Raw genomic sequence first — 18,707 nt, forward strand, 5'->3', positions numbered from 1 at the left:
GAAAAAAAAACAAAAGAAAAAAGAAAGAGAACAGAACAAAAGAAAGAAAGAAAGAAAAAAGCAAAAGAAAAAGAAACAAAAAGAAAGAAAGAAAGAAAGCAAAAAGAAACGAATGAAAAGATAAGAAGCACCCAGGATCATAGCACAACACCTAGGGGTTCTCAAACTAGGTACGTCCAGTGACCTTGGTCGACTTGCTCCGCCCCTAGTCCCCTAGCCCTTTAGCATCACCCACAATTGTTCAGGGCACATCAAGGGCAAGACATACCTAGGGAGCTTGTCTCGCCTATGGTTAGACCTGTCACCTTGACCTACTTACACAATTCTCTCTTGCACTCTGCCTTAGTACCATTGCAATCAATGGTGGACCGCACGATTGGCCATGAAAAGTACACTGTCCTCATCAAGCAAGTCCAATAGTTTCCAGCTACCGAAAGTGCGGTGTCCCTGTATTCAATTATGCTACGTCGTGCAGTCACAATGCAAACGATGTCTCATATACCATCATGTGTACTTCTTCTCAACATGGACAACTTTGCTTCATCCACACATTGTTATGAGAAACTAGCCCACGGTCTTCTAAGTATGTAATATCTAAGTATGCACGAGCACTTACATAGTATCTATACTGAAGTATATACACAGTTTGGGTCCCCAAGTGCAGGACAATACTCTCAGCTTTCTTATAGTTTGACTTGTCTCCCAAACTAATCAAATATGTATTGTGCATGATAAGAAGACTAGCACTACCCCTTAGGGAGAGACCACACGACATGTTTTCAAATTTCAGGTATTGAAGCCTTCAACGAAAATTCAATCGCTCTTTAGCGACACCCAACTCTGAATGATTATCCCTTACCATCCAACAAGCCTGCAAAGAATCGTCATGTGCAGAATCCCCAACAAACCTACACTTGTGCTGGCCATCAATGCAATCCCCAACACAGAACAACCCTACCATCAACTCTAACAACCCTTCCGCTAGCTACCTTGGCCACCAACAGGCCCCCAGGACCTTCTATCACACCACCACCAAGACTCCTCCACGGAAACCACAGGCGTCCTTGTCACCCATGTCTTCGGTGCATGCTACAGCCTGCTACCTACGACGGTGAGTGCCATGGGACTGGCACTCGTCTAGGAGGGGGTAATGTTAACCCTCAAATGAACGAAGGTGGAAAATCCGGAAAAGCTAAAGCAGAAGACAAAGACAAAGGCCATGGCAAAGAGAAACGGAAGACAAAGACGCACAAGGAGAAGAGTCCTAAATAAGGGAGAAAGGCGCACAAGGAAAAGCGCAAGTCAAAAATTTTGTAAAAGAGCACAAGCACATCAGGGTTTAATTCAAGGAGCATCGGGATCTCACCTGTGCAATTTGTAAATGTAGACGGGCGGTGGAAAGGAAGCTAGGGAGATAGAAGGACAATGGGAAAAAGGGCCTAGGCTACGGTCGGACATGTAAAAAAGGGAAAAAGAGGATGACCGCCCAAAAGGGATTTAGGGTTTTGTATATAAAGTTGAAAAGTGAATGAGAAGCTCATTCTTGTGTGTGGCCAAAAGTAGCTCTCCTCCTCTTCTTCTTCTTCTTGTTCTTGCTTGCTTGAGCTTGTGCTTGAGAGAGGGAGTGTGAGAGTGTGAGGGAGTGAGTGTGTGAGGGTGAGGGACCAAGGAGGAGAAGCTCTCCATCTTCTCCTCTCTTCTTCTCTTCTCTTCTCTTCTCTTCTCTTGTCTTGCTCGCGGCAATGGAGATTGGAGCTTGGAGCGGGAGGATCGAGCTTGCTTGAAGCTTGCACTTGGATCATGGAGCTACCGGAGTGCACGAGAGAGGAGGTAACTCGAGCGGCATGGAGGTAAGCTCACTACACCCGTAGGTATGGATGGCGCGTCGGTTATGTGAGAGGTAGCCATTAGTGCTCGGCTTGGAATGCTTGAAACAATAAGCGGTCCGTGGGTCTTGGCGGTTGAGTGAGAGCTCCCACACGCGGTAATAAACGCGCTTGACATTTTTTATCACAGTTCAAATATTGCGTCTACAAGCGCGTCTATGGAGCCTTTTTGTTGTAGTGTGGCATGCATAGCAATTGGTTTAATTATAAACGACTCACACTGGAGAGAGTAAGACACCCACAGTGTAGGTCTAGACGGTTGGTCCAAGGGGACAAGTAAGTGAGGATTGGTACATTCCTGGAATGATATAATATTGGTACCAAGAGCAGAGTCTATTTTGTATGTGTTATATGTGTTAGCGACGCATCGAGAGGCCAATCCCCAAGGTGTAGGAGAGTCGCAATGAGGCCGTGGCAATTAGTCGAGGGGTGCCTCCTATGTTCTTCTACGTGGTGAATTACACTAAAATGTGTAGGGTTTCCCTCTGAGGAGTCTAAGAAGGTTAAGGGTTGGACTACAAAACACGATACAAATGCAAAATGTACGTACGATGGCAAGGCAATGTGTCCTATAGACGCTCTTGACCACGAAGCCGTGGGGTTGTCTTGTGCATGTCAAAGGTTTGGCTAGTGCTATAGCCAGTGCCGGCCCATTTTAGATCCCATTAGAGAAGAAGACAACCATTAGATTTGACCTAGCTGGCTTGTGCAAGTCGATTTGACTTGCACATGGCTCGGCTCTAAAAGCTTCAATAATTCATGGCCATCATTTAGCACTTGGAGCAATATAAACATTGGAATGAAGACAAGCACTAACAAATTGTCACACAGTTCTTTGAAATTCACAACTGATTTTAGGGATAGTAAGCTTAAATGAATAACAAAAACCCTACAAATCATGTGTTGAGACCGCCCTTTTGACAAGGGTTTGCAGGGTTAGTGGGGGGCCAACAAAACCCCCTTCTCTTCGTGAATGGGGAAAGGTAGGTTTATCTTATCCCCACTAGAGTTGGGCATTAAGAGTCTCTAGACTCCTCACCAACATTTCGAGTGAATAAAATTGAAGATCTTTATTTTTCTAAAGTAATCATCAATCGTGGTCCAATTAAGCTCCACAAAAACAACCCCATAAGAGACTCATTCAAAAGAGAAAATATTTTAGAAAAAATCCAAAAAGCTCCCCATAAAAAATAGTCATATAAGTATCAATTTCTCTCATTCCTCATTGTGACTAGCTTATTGTGCATCATCAGTCCTCGCTCACTCTCCAACAATTGTTGAACCACACGCACCAATAGTCAGGACTTTGGATTGACTTCTATTGTTTCAGAAGTCGCAACTCACTTCGGCGACAATCTCTTACCTTGTCTCTCAACACTCCACTCTAACCAACCAAGCATCCTCCTCTGCAACCCAAGAAAGCAAGAACACAAGACTAGCTTTGAGTTGTAGCAAACCTAACTTACCTTTTGAAGGCCGAAAGATGGTTTCACGACCACGATCAACACGATCCAATGTCGTCACTCCTTCGCATCCACCACCAAGAATGCCAACAAGTTGAAGAGCTAGTAGAGATGATGAGAAATGCAAGATGATGGCAAAGAGCTTCACCTTTCCTCACTTCCTCACTCAACACCCCTCTCTCTCTCTCCCTCTCAGTCACTCTCAACACAATGGAAGCAAGATGATAGAATGGAAAGATAGAATAGAAAGCTTGAGTAGTCACATTGATAAAGCTTCCACAGCATGGATGTGCCAAAAGGGTAAATACAACTGAGACCTTCCACCCTTATATAGACCAATAATTAGGGTTTGTGTTTTGCGTTTAGAGTTTGCGCTTCTTTTGCATTTTGCATTTAGGGTTTTCACAACTGTGAATTAGGGTTTGCATCCTCTCTTGGGCATTTTACTGACTTAGTGGGCTCTAGGTCAGTCAATCCTTGAAGCATGCTTGTACCTTAGCCTAAATAGACCAATCCTATGCCAATCTAACCACAAATACATGTGCACAACCCACGCAACACTTACGGGTGCAACAAATACAACTGCGGGTGATAAATACAATATGCATAGGAATGAGCAGCTCTCATAAAGGAATACATGATGCCCATAATCCAAAATAGTAGGCGACACTTGTGTTTTTTGTAGCCTTCTCAAAATACATTAACATTATGAGCCACACACACCAAAATTTGGGATTTTGAACAAACTTCTAATGTTTCAGAAGCTGCCACTCACTTCGGCAACAATCTCTCACCTTGTCTCTCAACACTCCGCTCTAACTAAGCAAGCATCCTTCTCTCCAATAGAAGAAAGAAAAAACACAAGACTAGCTTCGAGTTGTAGCAAACTCACTTAACATACCTTCTTGAATTTGATGACTCGAAGGCTCGAAGATGGTTCCACGAGCATGATCCAATGCCGTCGCTCCTTCACATCCACCACCAAGCATGCCAACAAGTTGAAGAGCTAGTAAAGATGACGAGAAAAGCAAGAAGATGACGAAGAGCTTCACCTTCCCTCAGTCCCTCACTCAACACACCTCTCACTCTCTCCCTCTTAGTCACTCTTAACACAATGGAAGCAAGATGATAGAATAGAAAGCCTGAGTAGTCACACTAATAGAGCTTCCATAGCATGGATGTGCCAAAAGGGTGAATACAACAGAGACCTCCCACCCTTATATAGATCAAGAATTGTCAAGGTAAAAGGCTCTTGGGCTTGCCCCTATATAGTGACCACCCATATTCTTTATTCATATATATGAAAGTACAATAAGGTTGTCATAACATTGTTGACAGCACCTACATTGTGTGTGCTCTTCTCTCCCGTATCTCTTGCATCCCTTTCAATTGGTATAGAGCAGGTCCTTCATGAGCGCTTCCCGACCTTCCTCGGCATCTACATGAGGTATGAGAGCTTGCTTCTCACTCAGTTGTCACCCATTCTTTGACATGAACAACAGGGTTTCATGAAGAGGCAGACATAGCTTTCATCATTGAAGCTTGCTCTCTTCACCTCTTGCTTGGACTTGTCCTAGGCTTATGTAGGCCTATTGTAAGCCTTCATTGGGCTCTTGCTTATCCCCTATCCACCCTGATTTGGCCCCTCAAGTACAACAACATGCTCAAGTTTTATTTGCACCTGTTTGCAAAAATGGCTCAAAAATCACTCTTTTTGTCATATCTTGGGAATTGAAAACCCGATTAAGGCAAGGTGAGAGTCTAAGCTGGGGTTTTGGCATGCTCCAAACATGATGGTGATGTTGGATTTGCCAAATTCTGATGACATAATATTTTTCAAGAGATTTCAGATCTGAGATAGCATGTATTTCTATGCCTATGGCTTATGTGATGCTTCTACTGATGTCTATTGATACCAGATCACTTGTGGATGTTATGCCTCTTATGTGAGATGCATTTGGAGCTAATTTAACTCAGACATTGATTGTTTTGAATAGTCCCAAATTTGTCCAAGACACGGCAGTCACCTATGACTTCAATTTTATGCTTACAGGTCTTGGCATTTGATGCCCGATTATGCCCGGTTGGTGCCTATACATATGGGAACGTATGCCTATGGATTTGAGCATGGATTGAGCACTGATTTGCTTAGTTTATAGAGGTTATATATTGCTGGAAACTTTAGGGTTGAAGCTATTTATGCTACAGTTGGGTTACGCCTATTGGTCACAGGGTGCTCTTGGCTACTCGGTATGATGTCATGATGTATTTGGACTATGCCACATGTCTTGTTTATGTTCTAGAATGCTTTTGAGCTGAGATTAGAGCTCAATTTGGGTTTGACTATCACTTGTTTGCAGTTGGCATTTCATCTATGACATGGTTTATGCCTAGGCTACCCAATATGGGTTATGATGTCTTCGTGAATGCTTCATGCTTTGACTGTGGATGGCAGTTGTTTCAGCTCATCTCGACATTCATTTGAGTATTCCCTTGAGCAGTTGGAAATTGACTTGGCTTTTTCCATTACAACTTGGCTTTTTCCGTTACGAACTTGGATGCTATATGGGATTTGATGCTCTGATTATGGATCTTGGCTATTACTTGGATGCACTTACAGGTATTGAGTAGTGAACTGCTCCCTTGTTTTGGCAGTTGCCTATTGAGCTGTGATTACTCATTTATATTTGATATGTGGGATACTTATTACTGATCAATGGACTTGGATTGTGCTTGGGATTTATAGTTATGGCCATCCTGCTTCTCTATTGTATGGCATCTATTCTATTTGGGCTGCTTTTGCCCGTGTCTGTCAAGGAGCAGTTGAGATCTTTATGGCCACCCATGTATGCGCACGGTCTGCTGCTATGTATTTTACAGAGCCTCTTACCTGGATGCTTTTACACATATATTTGGGCTTTTATTGGAGCTTGATTCACTATAAGGATATGGAGGCATAGCGATGGCACTTTCCGACGCAAAATAGCAACGTCACAATATAGCGATGGTGCTCAGAAGAAAAAATGGGGGCTGAAACCCGAGCGCGCTATTTTGCATGAACGAACGAAAGAGAGAGCAAAAGGGAGAGCAAAAGGGAGAGAGAACTACATCTTACATTTGAGAGGGAGAGAGAGAGAAAGAGAGAAAGAGGGAGAATGAAAGCTTCTCACCACCGCCGCCGCCTTCGCGAAGAAGAGGAGGAAGTGTACGGAGGATGAAGAGGAGCCACTGTCGCAAAGAGGAGCCGTCGAATCCATCCTCGGGCCTTTACGGTGAGTGCATTATTCTTTCTTGCTTTGTTTTTATTTTTTCTCTTTTTCTTTTACTTGTTTTTGTTAAAAATCATGTGTACTGAGAGAGGGAGAGGAAATGAGAGAGGGAGAGGAAGAGAGAAAAGGAAAGAAGGAATGAGAGAGAGGGAGAAAACATTAAACATAATAGGGAAAGAGAGAAAGAGAGGGAGAGGGAGAGGGAGGGAGGAAGGGAGAGAGAGAGAGAGAGAGAGAGAGAGAGGGGGAGGGAGAGGTTGTTATTATTGTTGTTGTTGTTTTATTTCTTCTTTTCTTTTTTTCTTGTTTGCTGCTCTGTGGTAGCGATAGCGGTATAGGTAGTGGTAGTTGTTGTTTAATTTCTTATTTTCTTGTTTGTTGTTGTTGTGGTAGTCATAGTAGTAGTAGTGGTAGTGGTAGTGATAGTAGTAGTAGTTGTTTAATTTCTTCTCTTCTTGTTTGTTGTTGTTGTGGTAGTTGTAGTCGTGGTTGTAGTCGTCGTAGTCGTGATTGTAGTGGTAGTACTAGTAGTAGTAATAGTAGTTTTCTTGTTTGTTGTAGTAATAATAGTAGTTTTTTTTTCTTTTCTTGTTTATTGTTGTTTAGTAGCAGCAACAGCAGCAGCACCAGCAGTGGTAGTAGTAGTTTTTTCTTCTTTTCTTGTTTGTTGTTATTGTAGTAGTAGTATTAGTAGTTGTTGTTATTGTTGTTGCTGTTTTTTCTTCTTTTCTTGTTTATTGTAGTGGTAGTGGTAGTGGTTTGTTGTTGTGATAGTCATAGTCGTAGTTATCGTAGTTGTGGTTGTAGTAATAGTAGTGGTTTTCTTGTTTGTTGTTGTTGTTGTTGTAGTAGTAGTGGTAGTAGTAGTAGTTTTTTCTTCTTTTCTTGTTTATAGTAGTAGTAGTAGTTGTTGTTTTTTCTTCTTTTCTTGTTTATTGTAGTGGTAGTGGTAGTGGTAGAGAGAGAGAGATGTTTTGTTAAAGGAAATTGGTAGTAGAGAGAGAGAGATGTTTTGTTAAAGGAAATGGGAGAGGGAGAGGAAGAGAAAAAGAAAGAAGGAATGAGATGTTAAGATTGTAGGAGAGAAGGAAGTAGTCTCACTTGTAGCTTTCTTGCTTGCACAATGGGGGAATACACACATAGGTGGAGGCTGAAAATAGTTTTCCTCTTCTTAGTTGTGTAAGCCAAAAGAACTCTAGTACATAGAAATAGAAGAACCCTATATATGGGTCTCAAATCAAACTCAACTAACTAAAGTGGCATACTAATTCAACCACGAACTAGAGTAGATAAGGATAGCTGTCATCTAGCTATTATTCAAGGGCAGTGTACCAACTACATCTGCAACTAACAAGTCCGTGACATAAATGCACAATGGTCACCCTGGCATATCACGAGTGGAGCTCGATATCTCAACACTCCCCCTCGAGCTCAACCCCAATTCTTGCACACCAAGCAGGTCTCTAAACTTGCGCAGCTTCTCTACGCCCAATGCCTTCGTGAATATGTCAGCTACCTGATCCTCTGTGCTAACATAAACTAGATCAATAAGACCTAGTAAAACCCTCTTCCGCACATAGTGATAATGCACCTCAATGTGCTTTGTTCTAGCATGATAGACTGGGTTATTTTCCAAGTGTATACTGCTCATGTTGTCACAATAAATGACAACTGGTCCATCTGTAGGCTGATGCATACCATAAAGTAGCTTATGCAACCAAGCTATCTCACATGCAGCCATTGCTGCACCCCTGTACTCAGCCTCTGTGCTCGACAAGGCAACTGTAGGCTGCTTCTTGCTACTCCAAGTGACTGTAGCACTCCCAAAAGAGAACACATATCCACTGGTAGATCGTCTATCATAAATACTACCAGCCCAATCAGCATCAGTGTATCTATGCAACTGTATCTGAACCCTAGTCTCATAAAATAGTCCATACTGCAATGTGGACTTCACATACCTAAGTATGCGTCTAGCCACATCCAAATGCCGTTTCCTTGGAGCCTGCATAAACTGACTTACCAATCCAACAGCATAGCTCAAATCTGGCCTAGTAATAATCATATAAATCAAACTTCCTACTATGCATCTGTACATAGTAGGGTCTTCCAGAAGCTCACCTGCATCTACGCTCAGCTTCACATTCTGCTCCAAAGGAACTGAAATAGGCTTACAGCCTGTCATCCCATATTTGGATAGCATGTCCAATCCATACTGCCTCTGCAAGAGCTGTATCCCACTTGGTGATCTAATCACCTCAATGCCCAAGAAATAACGCAGCTCTCCCAAATCCTTCATCTCAAACTTCTGCTTCAATAGCATTTTCACATGAAGGATATCTTCATCACTATCACCTGTCATAATCAAATCATCAACATAAATGACAAGTAGCATAATATCTTTATCTATTTTTCTCACTTAAAGTGAGAAATCTACCTTGGAAATCTGAAAGCCAATAGTGACAAGATACTGTCCTATCTTGTCAGACCATGCTCTAAGTGCTTGCTTCAAACCATACAAGGCTTTCTGCAACCTGCAAACAAACTCAGGATAAACAACATGCACATAACCTGATGGCTGCTCCATATATACCTCTTCTTGCAAATCACCATGCAAGAAGGCATTCTTTACATCCATCTAATGTAAAGACCATCCCTTTGATGCAGCCATAGCAATGACTGCTCTTACGGTTGCCATCCTTGCAACCAGACTGAATGTTTCTTCATAATCAATGCCATATGTTTGTGCATACCCCTTGACTACTAATCTTGCCTTGTATCTATTCACAGAACCATCTGCATTGTGTTTCACCTTATAAACCCACTTACAACCAATTGCATTCTTATCTTTAGTCAAAGGTACCAATTCCCATGTAGCATTTGCTTCCAAGGCATCCATTTCTTCATCCATGGCTTTCTCCCATTTTTCTTTTCCCATGGCTTGCTCAAAAGAAGTGGGTTCTGGTTCGTGTATCACTTTGACCATATATGCATAGTGAATGGTTGTAAATTCATCATATTTCAGCCTATCCACAGGATACCTAGCTCTGGTAGACCTGCACAAAGTAGGTTCACTCCCAGGTGCTCTCAAAACATCCCTGGTCTTCCTTACTCTAGGTGTAACAATAGAAGGAATACCCAACTCATCATCAATGCTCTGTTCTGAGTCACTGGATTCACCATCCACATAAGAGTGACCTGCATTCACATCAAACATGGGCTGATCTACCTTCTCTTTTCCTTTTCGTGATACCTGCATACCACTATCTGTATTACTTTGAGAAGATTCTCCTGATCTCAATCTGCCTGTCCATGGTGAAGAATGTGAACCACTGCTAGAGGATGCTCCAGGTCCACTAATATCTTGTGACTGCTGCTGTGAATTCTGTGCAACATTACCATTCTGTGCATCTACATTATCAATCACATTTACTGGTTTATACCAGCTACTCATCTCATCAAAAACAACATCTTTGCTCACTGTAAACTTACGAGTAGAAGGATTATAGCATCTATACCCTTTTTGCTGCAGAGAATAACCAATAAAGATGCACTTCTTAGCTTTTGGATCCAACTTGGATCTCAACTCATCTGGCACATGAATATAGGCAATGCAACCAAAAATTTTCAAATGAGAAATATCTGGTTTCCTACCAGTATACCTCTCCTCTGGAGTCATGCCATGTATTGCTACAGTGGGAGTCTTGTTCATTATGTAGACTGCTGTAGCAACTGCCTCAGGCCAGTAAAAATCTGGCAAGTCTTTTTTGTTGAGCATGGCACGAGATACCTCTCCAATATGTGTGTTTTTCCTTTCTGCAATTCCATTTTGTTGTGGGGTATGACTGCATGAATATTGCTGCTTTATGCCATGCTCCTGCAGGAACCTTGAAAACTCATTTGAGAGGTACTCTCCCCCTCCATCTAACCTTAGGCATTTTATTTGCAAGCCTGTTTCTTTTTCAACCATAGCTTTAAGAGTTTTGAAATGCCCAAAAACTTCACTTTTCTTTTTCGTAAAATACACCCAAACTTTTCTGCTATAGTCATCAATAAAAGTGACAAAATAATGAAAGCCTCCAAGAGATACAGCTTTAGTAGCCCACACATCAGAGTGGATTAATTCCAATGTCTTCTTACTCTCTTGAACATGTCTAGGAAATGGTTTCCTTGCCTGTTTTCCAAACTGACAGGCTTCACATACCTTATGCATTTCTGCAATCTTGAATTTAGGCAATCCTGCAATAATATTTTGGGCTTGCATTGATTTAAGTCGCTGTACATTAACATGACCAATGCATTTATGCCAGATATCAATATCTGCAACTACATCGGTCCCATACGCAAACATTGCTGCACTCAATTCAGGCATGTCTGCTTCCAACGTAAACATTCTACCTTTCTTCTTTCCTTTTGCTATCAAGCGACCTTTATTTTTCATATCCTCAACAAAGCATCCATGAGAATTAAATCTGACCTGCAAGCCCTGCTCAACCATTTGACCAACAGAAACCAAGTTCTTGGTGATATTCGGGACATGAAATACATCCGATAGGTATTTCTTTTTCCCATCCTGCATAGACAAAGGAAATTTTACAACCTGCACAATAGGATGTGCAGTATCATCACCAGTCTCCACAAATCCTGGTTTTTCCATTTTCCTTGTATCCTGTATCCATTCTGCATGACCTGTCATGTGGTTTGATGCACCTGAGTCAACATACCACACATCGTTGCTTTCTTCTACACTTGTCACAAAATTGGTCATGTGCTACACCATAAACAAATGTTCATTTCTATCATCACCCTGTCTACTAGAAGATGCATAATTCCCTTGTTGCAATTTTTCATTCATGATGTCATTTTGCTTTTTATAGCAGTCTTTAGCCATATGACCCATTTTACCACAGTAGTAGCATTCAACATTGACGTTTGCATTTTGGCCTATTTGCCATCCACCACGACCTCTTTGGCTCCCCCTGCCTCTAGAGTTACCACGTCCTCCTTCATAGGATTGGTTTTCTTGAGTTTGATGCATATTCTGATTTCTACCACAACCTCCAGATCGGCCTCCTCGACCTCTGCCTCTACCTCTTCCAGCATTTGAGTAGAAGACACTTTCTTTTGAAGTTCCTCCTGAAGAAGATGCACCACCATTTCTCTGCTCCTCAGAAATTAGAAGAGCAATCAACTCCTCAAAATCAGGAAATCTTTCACGGATGGAAATGGATGTTCGAAACTGTGCATATGCTGCCCTCTTGCTACACCGCGAAGGGCGTCTCAATCTGAGACAATGCACTCTTGCACTTTTCGGCTGTGCTACCTGTAGAGACTTGCTCCCAAAATAGAAAAATGAAAGCAACACTGGTCCTCTTACTAGAACACCGCAAACTTGGCTTGCTTTCTTGAGATCCTTACCACGAACAAGGCTCTAATACCATGTCAAGATTGTGGGAGAGAAGGAATGAGTCTCACTTGTAGCTTTCTTGCTTGCACAATGGGGGAATACACACACAGGTGGAGGCTGAAAATAATTTTCCTCTTCTTAGTTGTGTAAGCCAAAAGAACTCTAGTACATAGAAATAGAAGAACCCTATATATGGGTCTCAAATCAAACTCAACTAACTAAAGTGGCATACTAACTGAGCCAGGAACTAGAGTAGATAAGGATAGCTGTCATCTAGCTATTATTCAAGGGCGGTGTACCAATCGCATCTGCAGCTAACAAGTCGGTGACATAAATGCACAACGGTCACCCTGGCATATCACGAGTGGAGCTTGATATCTCAACATGAGAGAGAGGGAATAAACATACAACATAATAAAGAAAGAGAAAAATAGAGAGAGATGGAAGGAGAGAAGAGAATGAATGGATAAAAAACAAAGAGAGAGTGGTGGCGAGGTCTGGTGAGGTCCGGTGCAATACCACGAGATGGGAAACACTCCGACATACATTAATTTTGTGGGTGGGTGGAGACTTTACATACGTTAATTTTGCTGAGTTACAAGAGAGGAAATCCCTTCTCAAACAATTTAAGAAAGAAAAAAAGAATGATAACAAAAATAAATTGTTTGTCGTAACGTAGACAAAATGGAAAACGATGAAGGTTGCGATGTTCAAGATCGTGAGGCGTATCTTAATCAGCGTGTTCCATGTCCTTGCTCTCAATGTAACTTGGCAATTAGATGAAAACACCGATTGTCTATAGAACACATACGACACTTTGGTGAGTTTCAATGTGAGATCATTGATCAAGTGATCTTAGATTTTGAGAAAATGGTAAGAAAAGTATATATCAATCATGCATTGTATTCGCAAGCTAATTGAATACCATATACAAAAACATTGGGTGTGGTTGGCAAATTTTCTATCCAGGGAGGTGACGTCTTGTCTCAAGGAGGAGTGCACCCTTTGCGGCTAGTTAGAAGAGTTTGTGGGCGTGCGATGGATGGAGTTCCTGAGCCAATCCACCACTTGGAAGGTACTATCAATCTATACCGTCAATACCAGAGGAGACAGGCAACCTTCCAGACTTACCTACAATCTTGGAGCCTGAGATGGAAGCTATGATTGATGCATTGGTGCCCATGGATGTTGAGACTTGTGATCTGCTTAGAGAGGAAGCCTCCATACCATTATATGATGGGTGCCGAGTATCTCGCTTGAAGACATTGCTTGCACTCCTAAGTGCACAAGCAAAATATGGGTGGAGTGATGTGAGTGTGACCAAGTTGTTCAGGTACCTTGTACATACGTTTCGTTTATTTATTTTCGGCACTATCATTAAAAACATTTGTACCTTTTCAAGGTGTTTTATGATTTTTTTTCAGGTTATTGAAGTATCATATATTACCACTCACAAATACCACGCCTGAGTCTCTGATGATGCACGACATGTTTTACGAAAGCTTGGCATGGACTACAATAGTATCCATGCATGTATCAATGATTGCATACTATTTTGAGGAGAATACAAGACTATGGAGACATGTCAAAAGTGTGGTGCTCATAGGTATCAACAAGACTTGCAAGGGTAAACCATTCCTCAAAAAGTTCTTAGATACTTTTCACTTATCCCCCGCAGATGCCACATGTTTCGTATGGCAAGCTTAACAACGTGGCATGCACAGAATAGGTCCACAGATGGATTTCAACGAATATCAGTGAATTCATGCGCATGGAGCCACATTGAATCTACCTTCCCAGGCTTTGCCCGAGAGCCAAGGAATCTTCGGCTTGGTCTTGCTATGGATGGCGTGAACCCATTCGTCTGCGCTTAACTTCTTACAGTGTGTGGCCTATAGTCCTTGTCAACTACAATATCCCTCCATGGCTTTCTATGAAGAAAGGACGTCTCATCCTTAGATTACTCATTCTTGGTTGCTACAAAGTAAAAAATATGGACGTATATCTTCGTCCATTAGTCGATGAGCTTAAGATTTTGTGGGAGGAGGGGGTCACCATACAAGATATGACAAGCATGATGGTCGATGATCCACCAATATTCGAGCCATTCTCATGTGGATGATGCATGACTTTTCGGGATTCGGAGAGTGCTCAGGTAAGTAGGCCTTTGTTCTCTTTGGTAATATCTATCATAGCTCGTTCAAGTTTGTATTCACTGGATAGAGGTGTTGGGATAGGTTTGGTTATCTCAGGTTATCATGCATATCCATTGTGCGGGCCACAATTAGACTCCTGAAGGTCACAAACCATGAAGAAGATGGTATATCAAGGACACGCTGCTTTCTTGCCAGAGAGTCATGAACTTAGGGAAGGTTTTCTTGGATGACCTACAGCACGTATGAATGCCCAAAGCTGGTACGAGCTAAAAATGGTCCACACAGAGTCACATCCAAACGGAATGTGACGGTTCTCAGTTTTCTACGAGTTACCATATTGGACCCACTTACAAGTTGGATCCCATGCATATTTTCAAGAACGTGGGAAACTTGCTATGAGACCACATCACAAGAAAGAGAGACACTGTAGGGGCACGAATAGATTTGAAGGAGGTAGGCAAGATGGAGGCGCTTTGGCCGCAGTCGAGTGCTGATGGTTACTTGCAGCTACCTCGCGCTCCTTGGGTTTTGTCCACTAAAGAAGAGTGCATTGTGAAGCAAATAGTCAAGTCTATCCGTACTCTGACGTGTATGATGCATTTTCTCAGGTCTGCATTTTCTAAAGATAGCCAATTATCAGGGCTAAAATCCCATGATTGGCATAAGATATGTTAGGTTTGTACTACGAATGGATTGTAAGTGGCATGCATATTTTGCTATTTGGAGTGCAATCATTGTTCATAATGCTTTCTCATTTATGGCATTTTGTACTATCGATCGTGATCATAGGATGCCTTACTCTAGAAATACACGGGATGATTTACAGGTTGTCAAATTTAGTGCAATGGATCTCACAGAAGGAGATTAAGACGTCCTCTATTGAATTTGCAAGGCAGGGAGCAGTGGAGACAGTCTGTCTCTTTGAGAAATACCTGCCTACCAGCATGCTCACGATACAAATCCACCTTCTTGTGCATCTTGTAGATGAAGTGGAGATTGCTGGACCTATCCATACGTGATGGATGTTCTTCTTGGAGTGCTTCATGAAAAACCTGAAAGGCTTTGTGCAACAACGAGCTCGGCCAGAAGGTTGGTTGGTGTCTAAGGTGCTAGTGCATATTTCACAATGGATACCAACTATGGATTCAGATAACATAATGCTGTGGTCGCTGAAGTATGATGATAGATTGATTGGAGATGTGGTGGTTGGAAATGGGGTAGAAAAAAGAATGGATGCTGCAATGGAGAAGAAAGTGAATCGCTTTTGTATGTTGCACCATGCCTCTATGGAGACGTGGCTCTCGCTAGGTACCAGCAAGCCAGGAAAGATCGAGAGGAAGCGCGATCTGAATTTTGAGATAGTACGCATCATTGACTGATTCGATATCTCGAGGGCATGGAGGAGATGCTGTGGTTTATGTCAATGCGATGCTTGCATGGAGCTTTGACTGTAGCGTCTTGCGAAGGGGCAGAGATCTCAACCGAGGAGTGGGAATTCTAGAGGGGATGTAGTCCAAAGGTGATGTCGTGTTTTAGGGTTTGTCATATCTATATTTTATCTGCAACAACTAATTGAGTGTTTCAATGTACAGTACAAAATATATAGTGCAACGTGGTCATACGGATGGCATTTGCGCATGGAGCGTACTGACAAAATGTGCTCCACAACAGATTGTGGTATCATGGCAAGGTTCGAGCAAGAGAGCTGATGGTGAGTAACGGATCCAAACATGGTTATAGATGAGATGGAGTATTTTGGAAACTTGTAAAGTATTGTCATGGTAGATTACCATAGCTTCTCCATGATCCTATTCGATGTGCAGTGGTTCAAAGTGGTACTTGAAGGAGTTGGAGTAACAGTTCAACGAGGTCCGTTTGGATTTCGCAAAATAGATTTTAAAAAAAAAGGACGGATTTGCACGACACGTTTGTATTGCCGGCCTATTATGAATAGGTGCATGAACTCATGTGTTTTTTAATTGTATTACTACATGGTACATGTCACAATAGTTAAATCTCTCTTGTACGTGATTGTGAACATGTAATTTGCTATCCAAACCCCCGATAACCTTGATGGTGATATGTTATACCTTCAGCTCAAAGTGCAAGAGTATATGATCAAAGCGATGTTCCAAGCATAGATGAGGACAAAATGCAAATAGAGTGGTCGATATTGCAAGGGGTGGAGACCGCCGAAAGCTTCGAGCATGTAGAGGAGCCAACATCGAGTAACAATGATGGAAATACAGGAGTCCAAGAATTCTTTGAGAATGAGGTGGACTCATCCTTTTGTGGTGACATGTCTATCGACCTTCCAATGTATGCAGAGTTGTGTCAGGAGATTGACATGGGACCATAGGGTACTTCATACTTGGAGCATCCACCTGCTCAATTTGTTGATGAATCGCTTATAAGGGTACATAAGATATGCATTTTAAGTAAGATCATTTTTTAAAGATTTATATTGTCGTACTTTGTATGATTTATATTGATTATGCTAACATCATTTTTTGTTTGTGCAGGTGACCTTTGTGGATATTTAGATCATTAGGATGAGTTGAGGGATGAGCGATGAGGAGCTACAGGAGATCTTCACACATATGTCTCCAGATCAAATGGCGAGATTCAGAGATATGGCAGACCATGAGCTGTCTTGGACACTGTCAGGCCGCTCTATTAGATCTACTTTGGCACGCTCTGATGCTTGAGTTTCTAGCAGATGAGGTTGATGCTCCAGACTTGGGCCAAACAGAGGAAGTGGTTTAGGGGGTTGCTACAGAGATATGGATGCAGTGAGCCCGTGGTCAGCTTGGGATACAAGTGCTACTCCTCGCTCTTGTGGCGGTTCGAGAGAGTGTGGCTGAGGTGGTTGCTGTGGAGGTATGGACATAGTGTCTCCGTCTCATCGTTCTACTGGAGTTGCGTCACCTCTCAGATTTGTCACACCTGTGGGGACGTCTACTCCACTCATTCTGACTTTTGCTCAGCCGTCTGCAGTGGCACCCCTATGGGTGCTACTCCAATAGATACTACTCGGGTAGGTACACCAGATGTACAGGGGTCTCCTGGATATGCCCAGGAGCATGGTCACAGGTGGGAGAGGACCCATCTTAGGCATACCCCAGAGGGGTATGCCTACCTTGTAGATGATAGGTCAGGAGCCATCATCATGAATGATGGGGGGACGAGGGTGATGGCTCGTATGAGAGGGTTGTACCAACAAGTTTTTTGGCATAACATCTTGGATCATTGGAAGAACATACCGGAGGGGAGGAAGGACTACATAGTAGCATCCTTGCATGAGGAGTTTTCAGTAGCAGGACGTAGTAGATAGGTTTTCTATGGGTTGGATTATGGAGTGCATGTGTGCATATATGTCACACAGATGATCAGATGCATGCAAGGCACTCAAGAGTGGGGCTTCAAAGCTTGAGTGGCTAGACGCGGATGACTAACGCTAACTTAGGGAGGAGGCTACAGATTCTCCAGGGTGTTGGAGACAATAGCGCAAGGCGATGAGGGCACGACTAGAGGCCAGAGTGGTCCATCATCTTGGGAGTGGCGGCCACAGGACATATTTGGAGGACTTTGTAAGTTTTTCTTTTGTTTTGCTTGCTTATTTTTTTACAATATCCTTTGTACTGAAAATCGTGTTTCTAACCGTTATATTTTGTTTTCTTTGTAGCAGTCCATTACAAATCGTGATCCCACCGGCCTTGAGACTCGATATGTAGAGAGGCATGGTCTCATTGCATTGATCGATCGATTGTATGGACACAGCGGCCCTGTAAGTCACTCATCTTTATTGTCTGTAGTTACCATATTTAATTAGAATGCATTATTGTATGGTGGGCTGATGTGTAGTTGTTTCTTTTTTTGCAGAGTCTGTTCGATGCTCCTTTGTGGCAGGACGAGGTTTTGGATGGCGAGGATCTATAGCTCACCCTTGGATCCCTGGAGCTCACATACCCTTCTTTTTTGATCACGTGATTTGTGTAGACATTTTCTATGTAGTAGTAGTATCTTGCCATGATTGTACCGGTCGCTTTCATTATGCGATCATGTATTTATTTCATGTATCAGTGTTATGATTTAAGTACACTTTGCTTGTTTACACGAGCATTGTACACATTACTGAAACTATTTTGTATGGCCCAAATAAAGCACATAGTGCTATATGTGGCAGGGCATCTTGTTTCCTTGCCACAATTTTTTTCTCGTTATTGTTGCTATTAGCGTCACAAATTTACTGCATGTGTCGCTATTAGCGTCACAAAATGTATCGCAAAGCATCGTTATTTGTGTCGGTATTAGCATTGCAAATAATGACGTTGATACTGACTGTTCTATGGCATTGCCAATAACGATGCTTTTTGCGATGACGGGGGCAAATTTCTTTATGAACATTTTCATCTTTTTTAACTTTGGTATAAGGCCTATATCTTGTAGTGATTCTTGTAGGTTTATTTGCCACCTGCCATTCTTGGCTGGACATGTATGTCAATACATGGTATGAGACACTACAA

This window comes from Lygodium microphyllum, chromosome 20 (genome assembly GCF_053477565.2).
Source record: "Lygodium microphyllum isolate KBCC chromosome 20, Lygodium_microphyllum_v1.1.10, whole genome shotgun sequence".
Classification (NCBI taxonomy): Eukaryota; Viridiplantae; Streptophyta; class Polypodiopsida; order Schizaeales; family Lygodiaceae; genus Lygodium; species Lygodium microphyllum.